The sequence below is a fragment of the Photinus pyralis genome, unplaced genomic scaffold, assembly GCF_008802855.1.
Source record: "Photinus pyralis isolate 1611_PpyrPB1 unplaced genomic scaffold, Ppyr1.3 Ppyr1.4_LG2, whole genome shotgun sequence".
In the NCBI taxonomy this organism is placed as follows: Eukaryota; Metazoa; Arthropoda; class Insecta; order Coleoptera; family Lampyridae; genus Photinus; species Photinus pyralis.
Window position 1 is genome coordinate 32,600,953 of NW_022170403.1, and position 6,143 is coordinate 32,607,095.

At 37.1% G+C, this 6,143-nt stretch overlaps 1 long non-coding RNA gene across 1 annotated transcript; it reads right to left on the minus strand.

Moving 5' to 3' along the window:
* Nucleotides 1-4,560: 4,560 nt before the first annotated feature.
* LOC116164302 lies at nt 4,561-5,277 on the minus strand. Its single transcript, XR_004143865.1, has 3 exons — nt 5,138-5,277; nt 4,960-5,089; nt 4,561-4,908 (listed from the first exon to the last, which is right to left on the minus strand). It is a non-coding gene; the product is annotated as an uncharacterized LOC116164302 (long non-coding RNA).
* Nucleotides 5,278-6,143: the final 866 nt, after the last annotated feature.

Sequence of the window (6,143 nt, forward strand, 5' to 3'; positions counted from 1 at the left end):
TTACAGTCATTTTACAACGTTCGCTCCGACGCGACGGCAAGCTCCAGCCACTCCAAGGACGAGAGCAACCTGTAATTAAATTATGCTTATTTATGATTTAAAAATACAATAAGAAATTCACAAACCTTCATCATTACAAATGTTTCATCAGGCGCTTCTCTCAAAAACTTAGCGATTTGTTCTCTTATGAAAACGCTCCTTTCCGAAACGCTGCTTAGACTTTTGGGGTAGCAATTCATGCGAAACCGCATTAGCCATTTCCGCAACGTCCGGCGGGGTGCACATACCTTCTTCATCTTCAGTTTCGTCAAAATCTATCTTAACACTTCTTCACTACGCCACAAATTGTTTGACTTAAATTTACGATTTTTCAAACAATTATGTTTTGTCATGGCAACCGGCTTACTGGATCATTTACAATTGAAACATCTAACTACGATCAGACTATACGATTTTTTGTCGTTATTTGGCTAGTTGAAATTTCTAATTTCTAGAGAAGAATTTTTCACTTTCGTAGAAAAAATAGTATGAAACACGCATGCCGAAACGGTCATTGAAAAACTCGTATAATAGGAACACTCGCTGGCGCTCGTGTTCCTACATTTATACTCGTTTTTCAATAATACCGTTTCTGCACTTGTATTTCAATGTACTATTGCAACACTTGAGAATACTGTTACCACTTTTCACAACTTAGAATTTAATACTTGTGACATTTCGTCATCAATTTGCGATAAAACATCGTCTTTCCTAGTTTCATTTGCTTTAATTCGCTGCAGAAATTCCTGAGGTACGAGTAACATTTTCTTTGCGTGTTCCATGATTATTGAAAAAGACTTCCAAGTAAGCCACCAAGTAACGGACCTAGCACAAATGGCAAGAATGCTCCTCCGTTTTGAATTAGTATCTGTTTCTTCTTTTTTATCTGTTCACGGGGCGTTACCATACGCCGTAAGATGGTTTTATGACGAGCGAGACTTCGGTTCTGATCAGCGGTCAAATCGACTTGTCCTTTTAAAGTGTTGTAAATACACTCACATATGCATTGAATTTGATTGTCGTCCAAACATTTTATCAACGCAAGCCGTTCCTTTGGTCCCAATTTTGAGAGAGCACGCAGCAACTCGGAATGTTTCGTCAATTTTGAAACCATTATGAATGTACCAATTGCTCAAGATTCAAACCTTTAATACCCTTTTTCGGTATATATACTACACAGGCGCCATCTTCTTCAAATATCGATGTTCTATAGCGGAAAACATCCGGTGTACTTTGTTTTAAATCGAATAACAGGTATCCGTGGGGTTTAGACGTTGCATCATTATATGCTTCTTCTAAAAATTTGGAGTTTTCAGGGCAAATTTGCCGCGTTAAATGCTTTATTTGTGCCCGATCTCGGGGATTTTTGAATAAAATAATGTAGTGTGCATTTAAAGATCTCTGTCCTTTTCCTTGATGAAATATGTTTTGGGTTAGAAAGAAAACACTTGACATCCTTTTGTAAAAATGTCAACAATACCACCATTTGATTCGCGCATTAAATCATCAATAATTATCAGCACAGGTTTTAAGCCGTCGAAACTGGACATATCGGGCAAGCCTTGATGGAATTCAACACCTTTTAGATCTTTGTACAATGACTGCCATTCCCCTTAATGCCAGACTATTTTTTCAAACACTACAGAGCAGATGTTTGTTATATTTTTTAGAAAGTTTACAATAAAATAACTCTTTCCCGATCCACTGGGGCCACTTACAAGAGCGGAAAATGGATGAAGAAATTTATTTTCCATTTTAATGCCTCGAAGTATAACACCAAACTGATTAAAAGAATGTAGAACTTACATTTATATTTATTTACATTTATTTGTACAAGAATCTATCATCATAAGTTTGCATATAATCCTCTATCTTATCAATCACAAAATACGGATACTTATGGACTAACTCATGTATAACTAAAGGTTCAGTAGTTAAATTTGTTAGCAAATCGTTTAAACCCGTTTTTAAAATCAACATCTGTGCCGCGGAATTTGGACTGTGTTATCAAACCATACTGAGTTTCTAGTTTACTAAAAGCCGACGCTTGACCGGGGTTAACAACGGATAATTTAGTTAAAACATTCTCCCCGCTAGTAATAGCTTCATTAATCCGTTCTCGTTGAGTACTTTGGTTAATAAAATCTGCAAGCTGTGTCCTAAGGGCGTCTCCACTTTCACGTAACTCGAGGGCGGGGGTAACATTCGGGATTAAGTTAATTCCTTTATCCAAGGATAAGTTATCATCTAGAGTCTTGTCTTTCACTTTTCTTGTTGCGTTTGGTGGTTGTTCGTTGGTTGGTACTGGCTCTCCCTCATCTGATCTTTGTGGTTTATGGCCATACATCTTCAATTTTGTCCTGTCCTCATTACTTAGTTCGTAAACCAAATTTGAAAGTTTACTTTTCACGGTATTTACCACATACTTGGGCGCTAATTTGCTAGAAAAATGTTTACTGGCATCAGAAAGAACTTTATTCCTGCGCCATACCTTGTCACCAACATTGAACGAAATAGGTCGTTTACGTAAGTTATAATAATTGGCATTTTTACGGTAGGCCATCTGAAGTTTATCTGCTACGTTTTCAAAAACATCCTTTAAACCTGCACTTATATCGTTACTATAATCATTACGGTCAGCCGGATTGAGTGTTAAATCTGCAGTACTTTGTATTTTTCCATAATAGTCTCCACTAGGGCAAACTACCTTCCCAAAATTTAGAAAACTTGGAGTGAACCCCGTTATCATCCACAATTTGGGGGTTAATACCCCCCCCCCCCCCCCAATGCGACATCTGATGCATCACACTGGATGGTGAAAGGTAACAAAAAATCAGGTTTCTCAGTACCGGGGTGGAGACTAACGCTTCCTTAATCTTAATAAATGCATCCTCCGCAGAAGAAGACCATTCCACGCACTGTTTTCTCTTTTGCTTTTAAAAGATACTGATTGGGAGAAATTAGGGTCGAAAATTTATCTATAAAACGTCTATACCAGGAGCATAATCCTATGAATCTCTTAACTTCAGTGACAGTCGTAGGTCGAGGATAATTGACCATTGTTGATATTTTTTCAGGTCTGTTTTTAACCCGTCATCCTCGCCATCAATTACAAATCCCAATATTTTAATGACTTTTTAAAAAACTCGCACTTTGATAAATTGATCGTTATATTGCATCCGCAACCGACGATGAACTTCTTGAAGTAATTCGACATGTTGTTGAAATGTCGACGAAACTATGATTATATCATCTAAGTAAACAAAGATGTACGGTTCAAATAAGGGACCAATTATTGCGTCCATTAGACGTTGTTGGGTTTGCGCGGCGTTGCATAACCCAAAAGGTAGCACACAAAATTGGAAGAGCCCGCGACCGGGTACTGAAAAACTGGTTTTTCCTTCGAAGAACTATCTAAGGGAATCTGCCAAAAGCTATTCCGCAAATCAATGGATGAGATATATCGTGCTCCTTTTAACATATTTAAGATCCGGTCGACCTAGGTAAGGGATAACTATGCGTACCAACACGCCCATGTTTATGGGAGTCTTATATTAAATTAATAACTCATAGTTTGGGAAAATCACAATAGAGAATAAAATCACATCGGGAAAATTCTAAAATCCTGCCGTGCATTTTGATCTCACTTATAAACGTGTAGTTCGTCTCACCCCAAACGCATTACTTAAAACACCAACAAACAATAATGAGACAATCTTGACATACTAATCTACAACTTATCTATCCTAACCCTAACTCTTAATTACCTACCTTTAAATTACCCTACAGACATATCAGAGTTCGAACCTAGATAGACCTTGAGATCCTTGACGTGCCAATTACCGCATTATCAATTTTCTTACATAAAGATAAACAATTCGGGAATATTGTTAATTTGTACAAGTGCTAATTGAGTAATGTAACAGGCAATAAGTTTCTCCTAATGTATTTGAGTTTTTGTGGACTCAGCAACAAAATGGCCGACACGACTAAACAAATTTTCCATTGCGGCTACGAACATGTGAGCGTGTTCAGATTTAAGCTGACATCGTTCCCTGATCTCTTGCCAAACGTCTTCTACATAGTCGCATGGCAAAAACTCTGCTTTCAATTTCACTACTAATTCGTCCCTAACCGATCTGTTGGATTGATTTTCATAAATTTGACAAGTTTATTTATTTACATTTGATTTTGTTTGTTAGCTTAGGCTTGGATAAACGAAGTGAAAATTGTACACGTACCTTAAGTGTAAATGAGCCCCACGTTGGGCGCCAGCTTGTATCGCCTGATCTGAGCGAATTACTTGGTGCCGCTGGTTACTGCTCAGTTTTGTTTTACGCTGGGTCGTGGGTTTCTAATGACTCTTTATTTTTTTTTTTTTTACATTGAAATGGGCGCCAATCTGCCTTGACGTTACTCGCCGACCGACAGATTGAATCGGACGAGGACAAATATGAATACAATATAAATTGAAGTAGTATTTAATTTGACTATTGTTGTAATTTGCGGAGGTACCTCTACTCTAGTAACGACTATCACAATTCTATTAATTATTCTTAATTTAACTTATATAAATACGTAGACAAAATGGACGTTTGGAATGAGATTAGATTGAGCGTTTATGAGAGAATGCGTGTGAATGATAATGATAATGGTGATTATCCTTAGCTGTTTATTCGAGTGGGAACCAGGTGCACAGAGGTCGAATGGCCGAATGGCGATAGCAAAATGGCGTGCTTCCGTGATTGCCAATCAATGGTCCAATCCCAATGGCAGCTACCGATTCTTCAAGATCAGAAATATCGCTTGACCATTAATCGTAAATCGGAGACCAGAAATTAGATATCAGGGATCAAAGATCATAGAGCCCTAAATGGAACTGCGTCTTAAGAGTATGAATACATTTATAATTAAACTTACTTCAGGTATTAAACGGCTCAAGATTTAAATTGGCTGCTAAATATGCACAATACCAATTGCATTGATTTGACAGATAAATGCGGTCCAGAATCTATTTCGCAACAAAGCCTTGCACGAATCGGCAATTATCCTAAAAACGGAATTGTTTTTGACTTATCTCAAATTAAGGAACACTTACGTAATGTAGTCCGTAGTACTGAATTAGTTCGCTCTTAAGTAAAACTCTAACAATTATTCGACTTTTCGATTGTGCTATCTAAGACTGTCTACCTAGAAAATGCCAAACCCGCTCCCACTATCGCCTAACTCATAAAACTCGTTCACCGCCAAATTTAATTTATATTTGAAGTTTAAACTCTAATCTTGAAACGTTACAGTGTATGGGAAAATTTAGATGTGTGGTAACGTAGATGAGAATTAAAAGGGGATATGATCTTAGCTGTCGAACCCTCATTTAAAAAAAAAAATAAAATAAAATTAATTGGTCCGCGGATTAAATTAATCAAATCCACAAATTAAATTAATTAGAGGAAATTTCGAGAAATCAAACCGCTAATTAAATTGATTAAGCCGCGAATCAAATTAAAAAACAGAAATTCCGGGAAATCAACACGCGAATTAAATTAATTAGATCAATCAAACCGCAAATTAAATTAATCCACAGTAATCAATTTAATTGATGACGTCATCAATCAAATCAAATGCCAATAAAGACCAAAATCGTACAAAATTTTAATTAATTAAGCCCAAATTCCAAGAAATTAATCAAATTTCCCCGAAAACATCCCCGCCCACGTGAGCGACCCCGCGGATCAATTTAATTGACCTTGATTGACCCGCGAATAAAATCCAAAATGGCGCCGAAAGTGACCCGCTTCTACTATCATGTCTTCATACTTTACGCCCGTGAATAGGTTTTTTAATGCTTCTTCCATCTTTTCTTAGTACTGTATAGCCGAGACATTGCAAAAACTGTACGTCGTCTTCGGTTAATGCGCCGTTAGCAATTGTTGCGTCGATGGATGACTAAATGAAGAACCTTGCTTACAGAAAATTTTAAGTCCCATATTTTTTCAGCTCCAATCGAATAGTTACTCTTTCTTCGCCGAAATCCACTAAATGACCGTCTTGATCGACTAACCTCAAGGTTATGTTATCTATTTGATGCGTGAGTACCGGTAAAT